The 18,400-nt window shown below is 45.8% G+C and overlaps 1 pseudogene; it reads left to right on the top strand.

The window, feature by feature from the left end:
* Nucleotides 1-413: 413 nt before the first annotated feature.
* On the top strand, nucleotides 414-2,159 carry LOC142803149 (uncharacterized; annotated as a pseudogene).
* The last annotated feature ends 16,241 nt before the right edge of the window (nucleotides 2,160-18,400 follow it).

Here is an 18,400-nt window from a genome sequence, read left to right as displayed (position 1 = left end):
ACGATGTATCACGATGTACAAATTAAAGACTTGTTGTACTGCTCGTTTCTTCAAATAAATTTAAGAATATGATATGAAGAAACACCAATGTGAAAGTTTTTTGCACTAGATAAGGAAGCATTCCCATAACTAGCGACGTGCGCAAGTCCGTCTGGCACCACTGGGCTTTTATTTACCGTATTTGTTTTTTGCTGCTCTCGACTGCTCTCGACACGTTATGGGCGACCATACGGGAGAAAAAGCGAGGATTGCAAGCCTCATGGCCTGCCTTCTCGCTCTGGAAAGCGAGGCAGACGCTGCAAAAGCCGCCAAGGAGAGGATAAAGCAGCAACTGCTCTGCAGCAATTCCTTGCTGTGCGCACTGGAGCTCTCGGAGAAGGCCTGCGATCGATAGATCTGGGCCTTCAGACGAAATGAGAGGTAGTATCGAGGGAACTGTACCTCACCTCGGTGAGCAGAACTTCAAGCAAATTTTTCGAGTCTACCCGTCCACCTTTCGTTTCATTGTGGAGAGCTTGCGCAGTGAGCTCGAAAGACAGTGAACCAGCATGCGTGAAGTCATCACTCCTGAGAAGCGAGTCGGCATTGCCCTATACAAGCTGTGCTCGTAGGCCGAAGATAGGACTGTGGCCAACCTCATCGGCGTTGCACGCTCGACATCAAATACCTTATACAGGCAGTTTTGCGAGGCTGTTGTCGCTGTACTGGAACACGAGTGGATCAAAATAGTGACCGCAGAGGAAATGGCGAGGCACATTCAGGAATTCGAGGCTGTCACCGGTTTCCGCCAAGGCGTCGGAGCCTTGGATGGATGCCACTTTCCGATCTCGCCACCTAAGGAGCATGCCACAGACTACTACAACTACAAAGGCTGGTAAGTGGCCTAATACAACTTCCTAATGTAAAAAAGCATGATTTATACCGTATTTTAATGTGCCTAGAAAACAGCACTATTCAACCTTTTCGTTACGCTATATAGTTCACTCCTAGCTCTGCCACAAGGGCAAGTCCACATCGCAATAAATAGAAAAAAAAGCAATGCCAAGTGCTTTCGTCAACGCACAATTTGGTTCCTACCATCTCGCATCATTTACAGGCACTAGAGCAAGCCAAGCAACGCAGTTTTCACGTAAGCATTTTAATGCAACAACATGAAGATGCCAGATTGCATTTGCAATGATAATTCTGACATGCTCGTAACGGCCGCAGAAAGCAGCAGCTCATCTGCAGAAAACTTAATGTCTATTACCTACTATATTGAAGATATATGACAAGGCTGCAAGAAAAAAACATCCCTGGCTCCATGAATGACCACAGAAAGCAGCAGATTCTTATCTGTACACAAATATACATGCTTTTGTGATAGTACTTTAAGGTAGCTGCACCACTGTAACCACTACAAAAACACACGCACACACATTTGGTGTCCATTGCACTTCGCTGCATTCACCTTACGTGTCACGCTCTTTGTTTTTTGCAGGTATAGTATCATCTTGCTGGCACTTTAGGATAACAGATACCGCTTCTGGTATATCAACGTTGGAGCACCTGGACGCTGCCATGACTCGCACGTGTTTGGGTATTCGCAAATCTCCAATGCTATTAAGGGTCCCCTTTTGAAAGCTCCACTTGCCACCATAGCCGGGACAGTAGTACCACCACTAATTCTGTGTGACCAAGCATTTTCATTGGCACCCAGCCTGATGAAGCCGTTTGGACACCGCGGGAAGATTAGTGAAAGTGAAAAAAAGTAGTTCAACTATCATTTAAGTTCAGCCAGGAGAATTGTTGAGAATGCAATTGGAAGGCTTAAGGCCAGGTTCCGCTTCACTGCAAAAAGAATGGAGTGCCATGTAGGCAATGCTCGCTTAGTAATACGGGCATGCTGCGTGCTAAGCAACATTTGTGAGCACTTCAATGACAATGTCCACCCGCAGTGGTTAAATGAGGTGCAGCAGTCAGACGTTGACTTCCCGCAGCCGTCATGCACAACAGAAGCCCAAGTTGGAAACGCAGCAGACATAAGGGCCGCGCTTGTGGACTACTACAGTCAAGTGAACTAAAACGCAACAATCACAAGAATCGCCGGAATGAGTACAGGAAATCGCATCACTTTTTATTAAAAAAATCAACCATTGCATCCACAAGTTTCTCCTGCAGCTTTAATGCTTTTGTTCGAATTTCCATCTCCTCTTTATGGGCAGCTTCAAATTGCTCGCTCAAGAGCCGCTGCTCATTCAGCATCTTCTCCTTGATTTCGGCACCTGTGTATTTTCTCCGTTTTCTGCGGGCTCCATCTCCACTGTCGCTTGAGCTGTTTCTGCGCCCGGTGACACAGTCTTGGATGTTGCTTGGCTGCTGAGGTGCTGATGAAGCCTGTGCGAAATCGGGTGCATCTACTTCCGTATCGTCACTTGACGATCCGGCTACTATGCCAGACATGAGCTGCATTTCAAGAAAATGACAGAAATGCGGTGATTGCACATTTTCACATGTGAAATGGCCATTAACAACTGTGTGCTATACGTATGAGTGATGGAAATGTCACATAGAGAAGGAAATGTCAACAAGAGTGCTTTTTGTGTTACAATGCTGACTCCCACACGAATCGCTTAACCATTACGTTTACCCTATGGACTGGTGTAATGGTTTCAAAAGCTCTGTGAGGCCGAAATGGCAATGTGAGTGCAGATGTATTTCAGCCACTGCAGTATTTGTCCCATAATGTACTCTTATGACTGTTCCTGTTATATTTGTTCTGGTTTGTGCCACCATGTCATGTTAAATCGTACTTTATTGTGGTGATGTGGCTGAATAAACGCACAAGAAAATGCTTTCTGAAAATATATTTCTTTGTTGGTTTATTTAAAACACTACAGCGACAATATCTCGGAGAACATGACTAAAGGCAAACATGAAGCACCAACGTGGTGCACACTGTGCTACACTGGTACAAAGAGTGGGTTACAGCTTCAAAAAATAAAAAGCCACTGCCATTGCACTTAACGCTGCTACTTGCTTGCAATAAAGAATGTAGCTGCCACTAGAAGTTACTTACTTCCTCAACTGAGGGACTGATGCTTGCTGGGCTCGAGCTGATCCCAGCCTCCTCCATTAAAAAGGGGTCGTTCACAGACAGGCTTCCAAGAAATCTATGGATCTCTACAAAAAAGGTCCAGTTTGGTGGGGACCGCCCGTTGTCTCTTCTTTAAGGCATTCCCTGAAGAATACGAAAATAATTGATTAAACAGATGTTACAAGACTGACAACGGCGCGCTGAGAAAACCACTGGTACATGCAAAATGTACAATCGCCCGGCGAAAAGTAGAAAGAAGCGAATTGTTAAACCTGCGTCACATCAAGTGCGCGTTTCCTTCTTGTTACATGACAGGTTTGCGTGCTTAACAAGCAACAAAGACGCGTTTCTTGACGTTTGTACTTAAACATGTGTAACTGCAACATCGCGTCATTGTAAAGCAATTCCACTGCAAATCACCGAAAAGAAACTTTGTGTGCGGCTAAAACGCGCGGTAAGCATGCTTCCAAACGTGGCCATTCACTTGGCGCTCAGCGTTTTGCCTACGGTGGGGCGTCGTTTCGAAAAGATTGTTCGGACGTTTCCCACGCCAAATGCGCTTCACCGGCTCGCGAAAAAAATCTGCTGCTCAAATCGCCAGTAAACTTACTGGAAGCATTCGATAACATACCTGCAATACAATTTTAAAAAAATCATTTTTTCCCATGATCGCTGTTGTCGTCCCACTTCCATCCTCACGCTTACAGGCCGCTAAGACGCGTCAAGCTTACTCAAATAATTTGCCTCACCTGTAGGTGTGTGTCAGATTTTCTATTTTTGTGTGCACTTGGTCCTTCGTGCGGGAGACACCCGCACTTGTGAGTTCAGCCGCGATGGTGGCGTACACCTCGCCGTTGTGCTTCTGCGCTCGCAACGAGTGCAGGTTGTCCTCCCAGAGTCTGATTAGGCTCCACGTGTCTGCTTCCGACCATTGCAGACGCTGCCTTTTCCGTGGGGCGCCGGCTGCGTGATCTGCGGAGTTGGCCATAGACGCTCCGACTCGGACCACTTGAATGACGGGCAAACACACGACTGCCACGCTTTCCTCGCTTGTGCAAAATGGCGCGGCGCGAGACCGAGCGTCACCACGTGGTATTGCCGACGCGTTGTAGCTGCTTACGAGAGTAGAAAACGAAATAACCTATAAAAGAGTTCATTACACCTTATGCAGGATATGAAATTCGTTTTTACAAACAGTTTGGGTGACAGAAAAATAAGCATTCGCTCTTTTTTTCCCACCACTCGAAAATTGCTGGCGCCCACTGGTTTCGAGGCTACTCATTCGGAGCCGTAAAAGAGATCGACGAACGCCGCTTGCGAAAAAGACCGCTTCTGAAAAGGAGTTCGCTCTGTGCGTGTGTCTGCTGTCAGGAACTCCTTTTCGGAAAAAGACCTCTTACTTAAAAGACATTCAAGTGCCCGTGTGACAGGGGTATTATTTCCATTAAAACTTACAGTTTGTATAAAGTTATGGCATCTTACACAACTTTGTAACAAGACAACCTAATTTTTTACGATGGCTCGGCGAAGAGCAGTGGAAGGCTGCCATGCTCAGCTAAAAGCCCACTTTTCTGCAGGCTGTCCCGAGCTGTTAGAGTTGCTTCACCTTGTCGCAGCCTTTTTACTTTAAGATGGGATAAAGTTGTTTCTTTCTCTTGTAAACACTTTGACCTATGAAGCTTCATTAGCATGCATATGTATATAAAGCTGCATGGCAACAAGAAGGAAGACGACAATCAGCAAGTTTTAGAATTATTCACATCGTCTCAAAAATATTTACTCTTGGAATAATGAAATGCAGTTACTATCACCACCAATCTTTTTTCTAGCGTATTCGGAATATGAGAAAACGACATTACACTGCACACAACTAGATGTGCAGTTTCTATAAAAACATGATTAAGGCATCACGAACAGACACATGATGAGCATATATTCAAGACCAGTGGCACGGCCAGTGGCATAGTGGGTCCATGCCCCCCCCCCCCCTTCCCACAAAATTTGCCGCTTATGGCCCTGTTCAAGACTTATTGGAAAGCGTGAACAGCAAATCGAAAATAAAAACATTCTACTACAAAAAACTATTTTTGCTGTGATCTTTGGCCACTGGAATTAAATTCATGACAGGCTTGGAAACTCGAAGTATCAAGAAGTATGTGCATTCATGAACACTCATATGATACATCCAATAAAATGTTGACTATAGTAATAAATTACTTAATCAAGCGTCTTTCAACAATACTATACTCAATCAGCACTGATGATTTAGCAGTGCAAAATAGCTGGAGCAATATGGCAATTTTCAAAATCACAATCTTGACAAATTTAGGAAAATACTGCAAAAAAATTATTTTTTAGGACATCACCTCCACGTTGGATGGAGAGCATATGCAGTAGCTAGAAATTTATTCAGAACAAATAATTTGGACACACTTATTGATCCAGTACCTTTTAGTGGCATTACTATTTATTCTATTGAAATAATACATAGCCATGACGAATAGTTTTGAATGTTATACATTGTGCCATTTAATTATTCTCTAATTGACTGCACGATGAATTGCAATGCTGAATGCCATGGTAAGTGATATCTGTCTTTCGCCAGGCTGCAAGCACTAAAATGTGCTCGTAACGACTGCATAGCTGGTGCCGAAATAAATGCACTAGCGATGACGGCACCCACGCGGCAATAGTCCATCAAAGGTAAAGCCAATCAAAGGTTAAGCCATTGTCGGCTGCTTGTATTGGTTGTAGTATTTTGCATTTAGGCATCTAGAACCAGCTGTCCTTCAGTTGTTTCTAGGGCTATGCCTAATCGGTTGCAAACTATTTCAGTCTTTTTACTGCATAAGCATATTCAAAATCAGTCAACTTCCCCTGAAATTTGTTCGTAAGCACGTAACCATACATAATAATATTTCAAATCAAAAACGGCTCTTCACAGACCGCCGACATTACCTGCATTAACATTTCACTGCTAATATACTACTTTTTCACGAAAAATAGTGCACAGTGAGGTGTGTTGCTGGTATGTCGCGGAATTTGCAACTCATAAAGGTCACATTAAACTGTAAAGAAAACTGAGAGATACTATAACAATTCAAAAATAACACATTTTCATGGTGATTTGTTTTCATTGTGAATCGCACACAGCTAACTGTTCTTTACAAAAGAAAACAACAACAAAAACAGGCTTACTCCTTAGGGCATCTAACTTCTTTGGGGTCAGTGCCCGCTTCTCCACGCTCAGAGGACCGCCTTCCTTAGGAAAGAAGCAGCGAGATGGGGTGCCTCTTATACTTCTGTTGTAAAGATTGTGGACACCCGATATCGCCTTTGCAGCTTCCCTCACAAAGAGGGTAATATTTCGGCTTGGCCATCAGATGTGGCCACCTTTCTTGCGGCATAGTTACACTGTGGCTAGCTTTCTCTGCATAAACAAATAAACAGTGGTCAAAAGCTGGGAATTCTTCAAGCAACATTGGTGGTGCAAGATCATTTCAATGTTCGTTGAAAAAACCGAGCTTCTCCCCAAAAAGAATTTTCATGCAGACCCAGAAAATAAGATGCGACATGTATGAAGACCTTGAAATTGCTCTTTCAGAAACTGTGCAGTAAATAAGGTGTCATAATTTCTGAGCAGTTCAGTAACAGGTACCTATAAGAGGCCAGAGGCAACCTTTATACCCTGAAAAGAAAGAGGGTAGCAGGTCTTTTAGACCGAAATTGGGGAAAATAAATCACACTTCGAAAATGTTTTTGGATTTTGCCACTATTGATGTACCAGCATTTTTCACGAGTCTTAGATCAGTGTTTCAGCTGATATCATCAAGCTAAACTTCTAGCGATGGGCGCATCAAAAACGTGCCTTTTCAGGGCCACATTGTTGCTGTACGCTATACATTTTCTACAGCAGCCACCTCAGTCTGATGTGAATGAGCCACGCTTTTGCTAGAATATCCTCCCGCACTTGTTTAGTCGACTCAGAAATCACACCGCGCAAATGAACTCATCAACGTTGACACCAACCCGAATTCCAATTGCCATGGCAACTGTCATCAAGAGTGCCTACTAAGTATCTGTCCCAAACAGATACATAATAAGGAGGGGGCCCTGCGACAACCCCCCCCCCAACGGCAGCCCTGTGCTCGCCTTTGATTACAGTGCTCTCTGCACGGTCATTTAAAACAGGGTTTTTACCCAGCCAACGTGCCGCCGAATTTTGGAGGCAATTCCGCTGAGTGGACTACCTATAGGGACACTTGCCCCCCCCCCCCCCCCCCCGCTTTTCTTGTAAATGACCTTTCCTACTAAACACGTCCTCTTCAGACTCCATTCGGCATCGCTTATTGTCATGATCCTGACATTTAAATGTATGCCGCCTGCTTCTCCCCCTTTCAGTAACTGCTTCGTTGCTGTCCTTCCCATTTATAGGTGTTTGAGAATAGGCGTACGCCGCTGTCGTGCTGTCGTCGGCAACCCTTTGTGGCGGCTAGACGCGGCGCCCATCATCTGGTTTCGAAGTATTTCATGCTCTTTTCTAAGGTCATGTCTGTAGCGGCCGCCGCTTTGTAGCCCACCGCGCCTACTTTGCATCCCCCTTTTATTCCTTTCTTTTTTTCTGCTTTAACTTTCTTCTTTTTTGCTTCGCTGCCCCCAATATTTGACAGAAGAACACTTTGTACTTCGCACCTAACTTGAAAGGAAGCGAGGGCTGCACTCTCCTACTTTATAGATTTCTTTTGAGACAGAGATTACCAACCGGGACATGCACCCCCACGAAAAGATGACGTCACTATTAATCACCTTGAAACTAACACGCCAAGGATGACAAAGTGTCTTGACCGAGATATGTCCTCCTATCAAACTTATCAAACTGTGCCAGCATGTCTGAAGCACTTGCTCAGTTCATCCTGATTACCCCACTACCTGTTACCATCTGTTGGCTACAATCTTGATTTTGGACACAACAGGACTAGCGACTTATGTTTCTCGAGTTCTTAGCATCATGAACAACTGCTTTCTTTCTTCATCAGGTTCAATCAATGTTTGCCCTCTGTGAACGCTGTCGTGGCTGTTTCATTCTGCCTACATTCGAGGTAACTTATTTCCTGGGCTTCGGACTTTAGCGGGTCGACAAAAATCAGGGTCGGCCTAGATTTGTGTGAATACAGTAATATGTTCATAAAATTCAGGCACGAACTCGCTCAAGAGCAAGTTTTTGAGTACAGGGTATGCGTGTTTCTCTATGCTAACTCATGAATACAGCAACCTTGCGATGTGCACCAGTTGGATGAGTCAACACTAATCTCACGCACATATGTTTGTTAAACACAACACTTGTGCCACAATGCCTGTTTGAAGGACCATAATCTTGCAGAGAGATTTTGATTTGCAATTAACACTGAATGTGCCAGTGCTTGCACTGATAGTACTGTGGCAGAGACACAGTCACCTAGGCAGCTGCGCTGCTGCCGCTTAGGCACACGCACTCAGCGGCAGCAGCGGAGCTGTCAGATCGGCGACTGAGCGGCTAAACACGCTTTTCAAACATTGCAGGAACCGTGGCCTTAAACCAGCGCTTGCCACGACGAACGTTGGAACGGACAAGGGAGCGATTAGATCAAGCGGAGACCACGTGGATCATCACGTGTGGTACACCCATCGTGACGGCCTACAAAAGGACATCGCCCCCTTTGGACTGCCGCACACGCATTCAGCGGCAGCAGCGGAGCTGTCAGATCGGCGACTGAGCGGCTAAACACGCTTTTCGAACATTGCAGGAACCGTGGCCTTAAACCAGCGCTTGCCACGACGAACGTTGGAACGGACAAGGGAGCGATTAGATCAAGCGGAGAACACGTGGATCATCACGTGTGGTACACCCATCGTAACGGCCTACAAAAGGACATCGCCCCCTTTGGACTGCCGCACACGCATTCAGCGGCAGCAGCGGAGCTGTCAGATCGGCGACTGAGCGGCTAAACACGCTTTTCGAACATTGCAGGAACCGTGGCCTTAAACCAGCGCTTGCCACGACGAACGTTGGAACGGACAAGGGAGCGATTAGATCAAGCGGAGACCACGTGGGTCATCACGTGTGGTACACTCATCGTGACGGCCTACAAAAGGACATCGCCCCCTTTGGACTGGCGCACACGCACTCAGCGGCAGTAGCGGAGCTGTCAGATGGGCGACTGAGCGGCTAAACACGCTTTTCGAACATTGCTGGTTAGTCTGTTCTCATGGCCTCTTGAAGGCCTTTTTTGTTCTGTTCCGCTTCCTGCTGCTGCTGGATGCACTTTGTGAGCGAACTTTGATGTGTATGTGTGCTAGGTATAATGAGTGACATATGTCCTTCATGCGAAGGCAAGATTCATGAATCTGAGTCATGGCTTCTGTGTTCAGAATGCAAATGTAGTTATCATATTGGCTCATGTTCGGCGGTTACTGACAACGCCTACAAAAAGAAATCTGCGGCTGCCAAAAAATCTTGGACATGCGTAGCGTGCAAAGCGCCGACGCGTGTTGCACAGACCGCGGAAGTGTAGAACGGAGCAGTGGAAAAGAAGTTTGCCTCAGAGCTGGCGGAAATTCATCACAAGCTTACTGAACTACTGGGAATCAAAGTAAAGGTCGACGCCTTGTTGGAAATAAAAATAACTGTCGATAAAATTGAAGAATCGATGGAAGTTATGTCCAGTAAGTACGATGAAGTTCTTGCACTGAAGTTCTTGGCAAAACAATCGGCAGAAATGTCAGATCTCAGAAAGCGGGTTATCAGGCTTGAAGCACAAGATAAACAAAAAGATGTGGAAAAACTTCAGCAGGAGTTGAACGAGTTAGACCAGTACAGCAGGCGTCTCAACCTCGAAGTGAATGGGTTAACTTATCACGAAAATGAAAACCTATTGGCGAAGCTCAACCAACTGGCAACTGATCTAAAGCTTCCACAACTTTCCGAGTCTGACATCCAAGCCGCCCACAGAGTACCGTCAAGAAAGGAAAGAACTCGAGACAAGCCCAATACTGTGATAGTTCGATTTGCATCTCGCAAAACGAAAGAAAAATGGCTTGAAAAGAAAGGGGAACTGAAGAAAGCAAAGTCCGCTATATTCTTCAGTGAAAACCTAACGGCATACAACAAGAACCTCTTCTGGCAAATGAAAACTAAAGCACTTGAAAACAATTACAATTTTGCATGGCACAAGAACGGCAAACTTTTCGTGCGCCGAAGCCCGAATGATAGGTTGATTAGAATCGCAACTGCGCAAGACCTTGAAAAAATACGATGAAGTGAAAAATAGCTGACCACAAGAGATGACTGCTTTTTATTCGCAAACATGGCAACCAACTACTATGACGCCGAGGCCTTCCAAAAAGTTGCTTCACTGCACAAAAAACAGTTATCACTGATTCATCTTAATGCACAAAGCCTTCAAAATAAAAAAGAATCTGTTGACTTCCTTCTGAACAACTTGAATCACCGGTTTGACTTCTTAGCTTTCACCGAAACGTGGTCTATTGATAACCGTGATAACATACAGTTTACGAACTACAGTTGTGCATCAATCTGTAGGGAAAATAAACGCGGGGGTGGTGTGTCGATTTATGTTCACGAGAGCGTGAAATACAATATTGTCAAAGACTACACTGTAATATCGACGCATTTTGAATCTGTCATGGTAAAATGTCAAAGCCTTTTAGTAGCTGCTCTATAGAGGCCCCCTTCAGGCGCTATGACTAATTTCCTAGATTTCATATATGAAATGCTTGAGTACTGTGAAAAAAGTGACGCACGGGCAATTATTACCGGAGATTTTAACATAGATATGCTGTCCTCAAGTTGCAACAAGCAAAACTTTCTTGACCAAATGCTTTCTTTTGGTTATGAAAATACAATTTATGTAGCCACCAGGATTACACAATTAACTGAAACTGCATTAGATTTATGCTTCACGAACTGTAAAAATGAGGTATGCGCAGGGGTTTTGACAGCCGGAGTCAGCGATCACCTTCCAATTTTTGCATTTTTTACCTGGGCAATAAAACAACGAACTCCAGTAAATCCTACGCATTATCGAAAAATTAACCAAGAAAATGTCAAGGTTTTCCAAAACGTTATCGCACGAGAGAGCTGGAATGGTGTTTACAATAACGCTGACCCTGTGAGCGCCTACGACATATTTATAACAAAGATAACAGAGCTTTACGATCTAGCCTTTCCTTTCGTGGCATACAAAAAACCCAAGAAGGCAAGAAAACCATGGATTGATGCTGCACTTCTAAAAAGGATGAAAGCAAGAGATAATTTATTCACTGAATTCATAAAAGCTAAACGCCTAAAGTACTTCATGGAGTTTAAGCAGGTCAGAAATAAATTAGCGTCTGATATTAAAAAGGCCCGAATAAACTACTACGAAAATAAGTTTGCGAATATACTCAATGATCAAAAAGCTAATTGGAACACTATCAATGATCTTTTGCAACACAAGAATACGAAGACCATTTCTGAGGTTCAAATAGAGGGCAGATCTTATTCCGGTACTCAACTTGCCCATATGTTCAACGACCATTTCTTGAGATCAGGAGCTTCCGATACTTCAGTTGGTGCCGTCCAGCCTTATAAATCGTACATTACAGCATGCATCCCGGAATACATTTTCCTAACTCCCACAGATGAATCAGAAGTAGCCTTGCTGATAAAGAATTTAAACAACAATTCTGCTGCTGGCTTTGACGGTTTAAAGGCTGAACCCTTGAAAGCAGTTTCAGAGAATATTAGCGCACCTTTTTCCCATATCTGCAATCTTATCTTGAGCACTGGAACGTTCCCGGACAAACTAAAAGTAGCTAAAGTGTCTGTTATCCACAAAGGTGGTGATGAAAATGACATGGGTAATTACAGGCCCATTTCTGTTTTGCCCATATTTTCCAAAATCATAGAACGTGTGATATATGTACGATTTGCAAATTTCTGTAGCTCAAAAAAGTAATTACAGAACATCAGTATGGATTCCAGAAGAATAAGTTTACTGAAAAAGCCCTACTATCTATTAAAGATAAAATAATCGATAATTTTGAACAAAAACGCCTCACAATCGGAATATTTCTTGACTTTAAGAAAGCGTTTGATTCTATTAAGCATGAAATTCTTCTACAAAAGATTACCGAATACGGAATAAGGGGCTCGTCTCTTAATTTAATAAGAAGTTACCTTAGTAACCGGTTCCAATATACTGATATGAAACACTCAAAGTCTGAAATGGGCAAGATAAATTATGGCGTCCAACAGGGCTGCATACTTGGGCCACTTCTATTTCTATTATATATAAACGATATCGTAAACGTACCTCTAACAGCAGATATCATATTATACGCAGACGACACTAATGTATTTTTTTCCGGTCAGGATATCTCTAGTATAGAAAAACAAGCTAACCTTTGGCTTAACAATTTGTCTCTATGGTTGAAAATAAATCAGAACTAAATATCAAGAAAACAAAGTACATTATTTTTCACCCTCGAAACCATTCCATTCTCTGTAATACGCAGCTGTCATTCAGAGGAGTTTCGATTGAGCGAGTTCAGACTCAAAAGTTCTTAGGCGTCATTTTTCACGAAACGTTGAACTGGTCTAGTCACATAGATAAACTACGTACCCAGGTATCACGGTCCATTGGTGTGATTGGAAAAATTAGGTGCTTTCTACCCCTTTGGGTGACAAAGCAACTTTACTACGTTTTGGTTTATTCCCACATACAATACTGCCTGTTAATCTGGGGCTCGACAACAAAAACAAATAAAATTGGGATTCACCGACTGCAAAAAAGAATGCTACGTATAATTGAGAATGTTCCGCGTCGAACGCCTTCTGCTCCTCTTTTCCTTAAGCATGGAATCCTAACATTTGAAAATATCTTTCATAAAAAGCTAGCGACAGTCATTTACGATCAAATCAAATCAAACGCAGTTAAATTTCATGATGCTTACTCCCGGAAACTACCAATGTATAACTTTAGAAGAACCACTTATTACAGTGAGAGGACTCGGACCAACTACGGTAGACAAAAGCTAGCGCACCTTATTCCTTCGTTTTTGAACTCAAATACCATGGCCACCACCATAGTGAATGAAAGTCAATCCCCAGCAATTTTCAAAAAGAAGATACACGCTTATCTACTCATGCTTCAAACGTGATATGTCTTTTTTGTGTGTTAATGAAGTGCAACTCATGTAGCTTTGCTGAAACGCACTGTAAATTTTTCACTTCCTCACAACGGTTCACAACTACGTTTTTTAAGGGCTTTTATGTGTAAAGAGTGCATTTATAGATGTGTAATTATTTCTTATCTTTTCCACGCTCTACGTCTGCACTTTGTATATTTCACTGTATTGAATCTATGTATTTATGCTCTAGACACACATGCCGAGTGTTGTGCATTATTATGGTCTGGGCGGGGATCGGTGCATTGTCAGGCATTCAGTTGCCTTTTCACCACCCCTTTCCATTCAACCACTGGATAAGTGATGTATGTTTAAAACTATGATGATGAATAAACTTCAAACTTCAAACCTAAAACTGTCAATGCATATCATGCCACAGTACCTTGAAATCACACAAAAGTAAAAGTATGAGCTCTTTGGGCATATTTGCCCCAACATATTTCAATTTTGAAAGGCCAGCGATATACCTGATCTTGAAGACTGTGGTTCACTGTCTCTCCCACCTCTTCAAGATGAAGCTCATCTTCTAAAAGCATGCTCGAGCTCAGCTTCAAGACTTGGATCCATATCCTCTAATGATGCCTTGCTAGCTTAAAAGGGGATACTAGATTGATCGAATAAATTCCGAACAATGAACTCGTTCACTGCTGTCGCTTGAGTTGTTCGAGATCACATGAATTCAGCATAATGGCGCACGATGCTACAATAGTATGGTGGCACGCAACGAAGTCACACACCGTAGCCTAAACGTCAGGCAGCCGGTATTCATGCCCTTGAAGGTAAATGAGCGCAGCGGCCAGATCACCACTTCTTTGTGTTGCGGATACACGAAATAGCGACTGATATTGCCGCAGGCATAGAACGAAGTTTAGCCATGCCAATGCGAGTATGTGCCATGGTGTAAAAGAAGAAGAGGACCGTTGGGGTGCTCGTGCTCTAACGTTCGGTTCGGCTCGACGTCCAGTGCTGCTCCTGTGAACAGACGTTGTGGTCGTTCTGTAATCACGTGACATTTTCTGGTGGAGGTGCTGGGTAGTGTTGTATGCACTGCAATCAGCAGCAAGGTCCCGACCCTAGTCGCAACTTGGAAGAACCAGCTGACCTACGTCGTAGCAGGCGACAACTGGGCCTACCTCCTGAATTCGGACCATTTCCACAACTCGGCAGTACTATGGCTAGTGCGGGAACGCAAACCCAAGAAACATCAACGCTGCCTCCTCCATGGTTCTTCAACGTCCCGCGAACTCCAAAGCCGTTCCACGGTGAGCTTTACGAGGACGTCGACGACTGGCTTGACGACTACAACCGTTGCGGCAGCGTCAACAAGTGGAACGAGCAGCGAAAGCTTCGGTATGTCTACTTTTATCTCGAGGACTCTGCGCGCACGTGGTTCGAAAACCATGAAGCCACTATGAGAACCTGGCCAGAGTTTGGCAACCAGTTGCGAAATACCTTCCGAAGCTCTGACCGAAAGGAGCAAGCGGAACGGCTCCTCGATTCCCGAAACCAGCGTCCGAACGAGAGTGTTGCCATGTTCGTTGAGGACATGTCGCGGCTGTTCAGCCGAGCCGACTCCTCAATGACGGAAGAGACGAAGGTGCGCCTTCTAATGCGGGGAGTGAAAGAGCAGCTGTTCGCGGGACTAGTGCGGAACCCTCCCAGCACTGTAGAGGATTTCTTCCGCGAAGCCACGACAATGGAGAGAATGCTAAGGCAGCGTTCGTACCAGTATGAGCGTCCTGGCAGTCTTTCGACAGTGTCGTCGGCACTGCCAACACCTGATGTCACGACTGTAAAAGACCTGACGGAGCTTGTGCGCAGTATTGTGCGCGAGGAGCTGCAAAAAATGCACGTGGTGTCTTCTCCGCCCCATGTTGCTGCTCTAACGGATTTCGTTCGCGAAGAGATCCGGCAGCTGGTGCACCCCATGACGACTCTGCGTGCAGCCGAAGTCCAACCCATGATGGCCCCGCGTCCAGCCGAAGCTCCGCGATTAACATACGTGGAAGCACTACGTACTCCTGCACCAGTTGTTGGCTATCTGTCCCGTCCTGCAGACGGCACCGTCGTTCTACTCGGGACCACCGCAGTACGGCAACCCACCCCTTACACGGAAATCCAGTGTATGGCGTGCTCCCGACAACCAGCCTCTATGTTATCACTGTGGTGAACCAGGTCACATCTAACGTGAGTGCGCCTACAGGCACATGGGTCTTCCTGGCTTTCGTCCGGATGCTCGTCGACCCAGAGATGGTGAGCGGCCCCGTGCTATCGCCGAATACTTGGCAAGCCAACGATCCTCAACCCTTCCACGTCGCCGATCCCGCTCACCATCTCCACGACGTTCCACGTCACCTGGCCAACAATCGACCTTTGCGGACGTCCTCGCAGGAAGATCGCCTAGATCCACAAGCCCGCGCCGGGGAAACTAAGAACAGCGACCTCTGGGGGTGAGGCCGCTGTTGATTGTCCGTTACAAGACCCTCCCCCGATTTGCCTGCCGACATCCGACGACATTCTTTCACCGACGTGTGCAATCGACGACAAACGGGTCTCTGCTGGTATCTCTGTCCTTGTCGACAACCACCCGCTGACCGCTCTGGTATATACGGGTGCCGATTATTCTGTTATAAGCGCTGACCTCGCTGCACAGCTAAGAAAGGTAACAACACCTTGGGGACATGGAACCAACCTCCGGACTGTGGGAGGTCACCTATTGACACCGCTAGGAATGTGCACTGCCCACCTCCGAATTCGTGAGTCGACGTACGTTGTTTCCTTCGTTGTATTGCGCGAATGCTCCCAAAACCTGATTCTTGGAATGGATTTTCTCCGCGAGCATGGAGCCAGTATTAACCTTCGCGACCTGCTCATAACGTTATCTAACGACCATACAGCCCTACGAAAGGATGCAGTTGTGCCGACCACAACACTTCGAATTGGTGACGACACCATCGCACTGCCGCCGCGAGCTAGTATGTTGGTAACTGTGGAGAGCGACTGTGACAACAAGAGTATTGGCATCGCGGAAACTAACCTCTCGGTGCTCTTGGCTCGGCAGATTTGTGTCGCGCGTGCTATCGTCAAACTGAAACATCGGAGGACTCAGCTTCTGATCACGAATTTTGGCAGCCAGTACCAACACTTGGCAAAGCAAACAGCGATCGCGAACTTTGAAGCCATTGATGACGAAGAATGTTCCACTATCGCTCCGATTGCCACTGCTGCCGAAGGTAACACTGAATTAGCAAGTACAGTTGACGTCAATTGCCAGCTATCCTGTGCGCAACAACAGCAGATACGCATGATTTTACGTACGTATAGTGATTGCTTTGCGTCCACCTCCAAAATCAAGCAGACCCCAACCGTGAAGCACCGCATTATAACGGACCCTACCGAACGGCCTGTACGACAGCACGCCTACCGCGTGTCGCAAAAAGAACAAGAGGCAATACATTTTCAAGTGAAACAGATGCTCGACGACGACGTCATCCAACCCTCGAACAGTCCATGGGCGTCACCCGTCGTACTTGTTAAAAAGAAAGACGGCACTCTTCGATTTTGCGTGGATTACTGGAAGCTCAACAAGGCGACGAAGAGAGACGTCTACCCTCTCCCACGCATAGATGATTCACTGGATCGACTTAGACATGCCCGATATTTTTCATCAATGGATTTACGCAGCGGCTACTGGCAGATCGAGGTCGATGAGCGCGACAGGGAAAAAACAGCATTCATAACTCCCGATGGCCTTTACGAATTCAAAGTGTTACCATTTGGATTGTGCTCTGCACCGGCAACGTTCCAAAGGATGATGGACACCGTCCTGTCCGTTCTGAAGTGGGAATCCTGCCTCGTGTATTTAGACGACGTCGTTGTTTTTTCCAAAACATTTGAGCAACATTTACAACGACTTCAGGCCGTCTTCGTCGCTATTCGATCCGCAGGCCTATCGCTAAAACCAGAGAAGTGTCATTTTGGCTACGAAGAACTAAAGTTCCTCGGCCACCTTATCAGTCACGATGGCGATAGACCAGACCCAGAAAAGACCATGGCTGTTGCAGCATTTCCTCCACCTTCGAACAAACGGGATTTGCGCCGGCTTTTGGGTCTCTGCGCCTACTACAGGCGCTTTGTCCAGAGCTTTGCCTACATCGCTGAACCCCTTACCCGTTTAACGAAGGAGGATACTCCTTTTGTGTGGGGTCCAGAGCAGAGAGCCACTTTTTTCCAGCTTCAGCAGTGCCTTCAGAGTGAACCCTTACTAGGGCACTTTGATGAAGATGCCGCCATCGAACTTTACACTGACGCAAGCAACATCGGTCTTGGTGCAGTCTTCGTCCAGTGGCAAGACGGCGCTGAACGTCCCATCGCCTATGCTAGCCGCATTTTGTCATCTGCGGAAGCTAACTACTCGGCCACGGAGAAGGAATGTCTTGCTGTTATTTGGGCGATAACAAAGTTCCGACCCTATCTGTATGGCCGTCCATTCAGAGTAGTTATGGACCATCATGCCCTCTGTTGGCTGGCCAATCTCAAGGGCCCTTCAGGGCGCCTCGCGAGGTGTAGCTTACGCCTTCAAGAATTTGAAGTTACAGTCGTCTGCAAGTCGGGCCGCAGGCACACTGATGCCGATTGCCTTTCGCGCGCACCCCTCGCGACGACATCGAGGGACGATGATACCGATGACCATTTTCTTTGTGCAGTCAGTGAATCTGACTTGGCCCAGCAACAGTGGAAAGATTCAGAGATCCAACAACTTATCAAATACCTTCAAGGTCGCAGCTCGAGTCCACCATCGGCATTCGCACGTTCAGGGTCATTTTGTCTCCGCAACGACATCGTCTACAAAAAGAACTTCGAACCTTATGCGACTGAGTACGTCCTCGTCGTTCCACCAGGGCTACGTGCTGACATTTTATCTGCCTGCCACGACGAGCCTTCCTCCGGCCACCTAGGATTCGCACGTACCCTTGCCCGGATTCGGACTCACTACTACTGGCCAAAGCTCACCCAGGATTTCAAGCATTATGTTAAAACGTGTAATCATAGCCAGCACCGTAAAGCCCAACCTGTGCGCCCTGCTGGTTTATTGAT

This window comes from Rhipicephalus microplus, chromosome 3, assembly GCF_043290135.1.
Source record: "Rhipicephalus microplus isolate Deutch F79 chromosome 3, USDA_Rmic, whole genome shotgun sequence".
NCBI lineage: Eukaryota > Metazoa > Arthropoda > Arachnida > Ixodida > Ixodidae > Rhipicephalus > Rhipicephalus microplus.
Note: the sequence above shows the minus strand (reverse complement) of the source record. Positions and strands in the feature narration are given on the sequence as shown.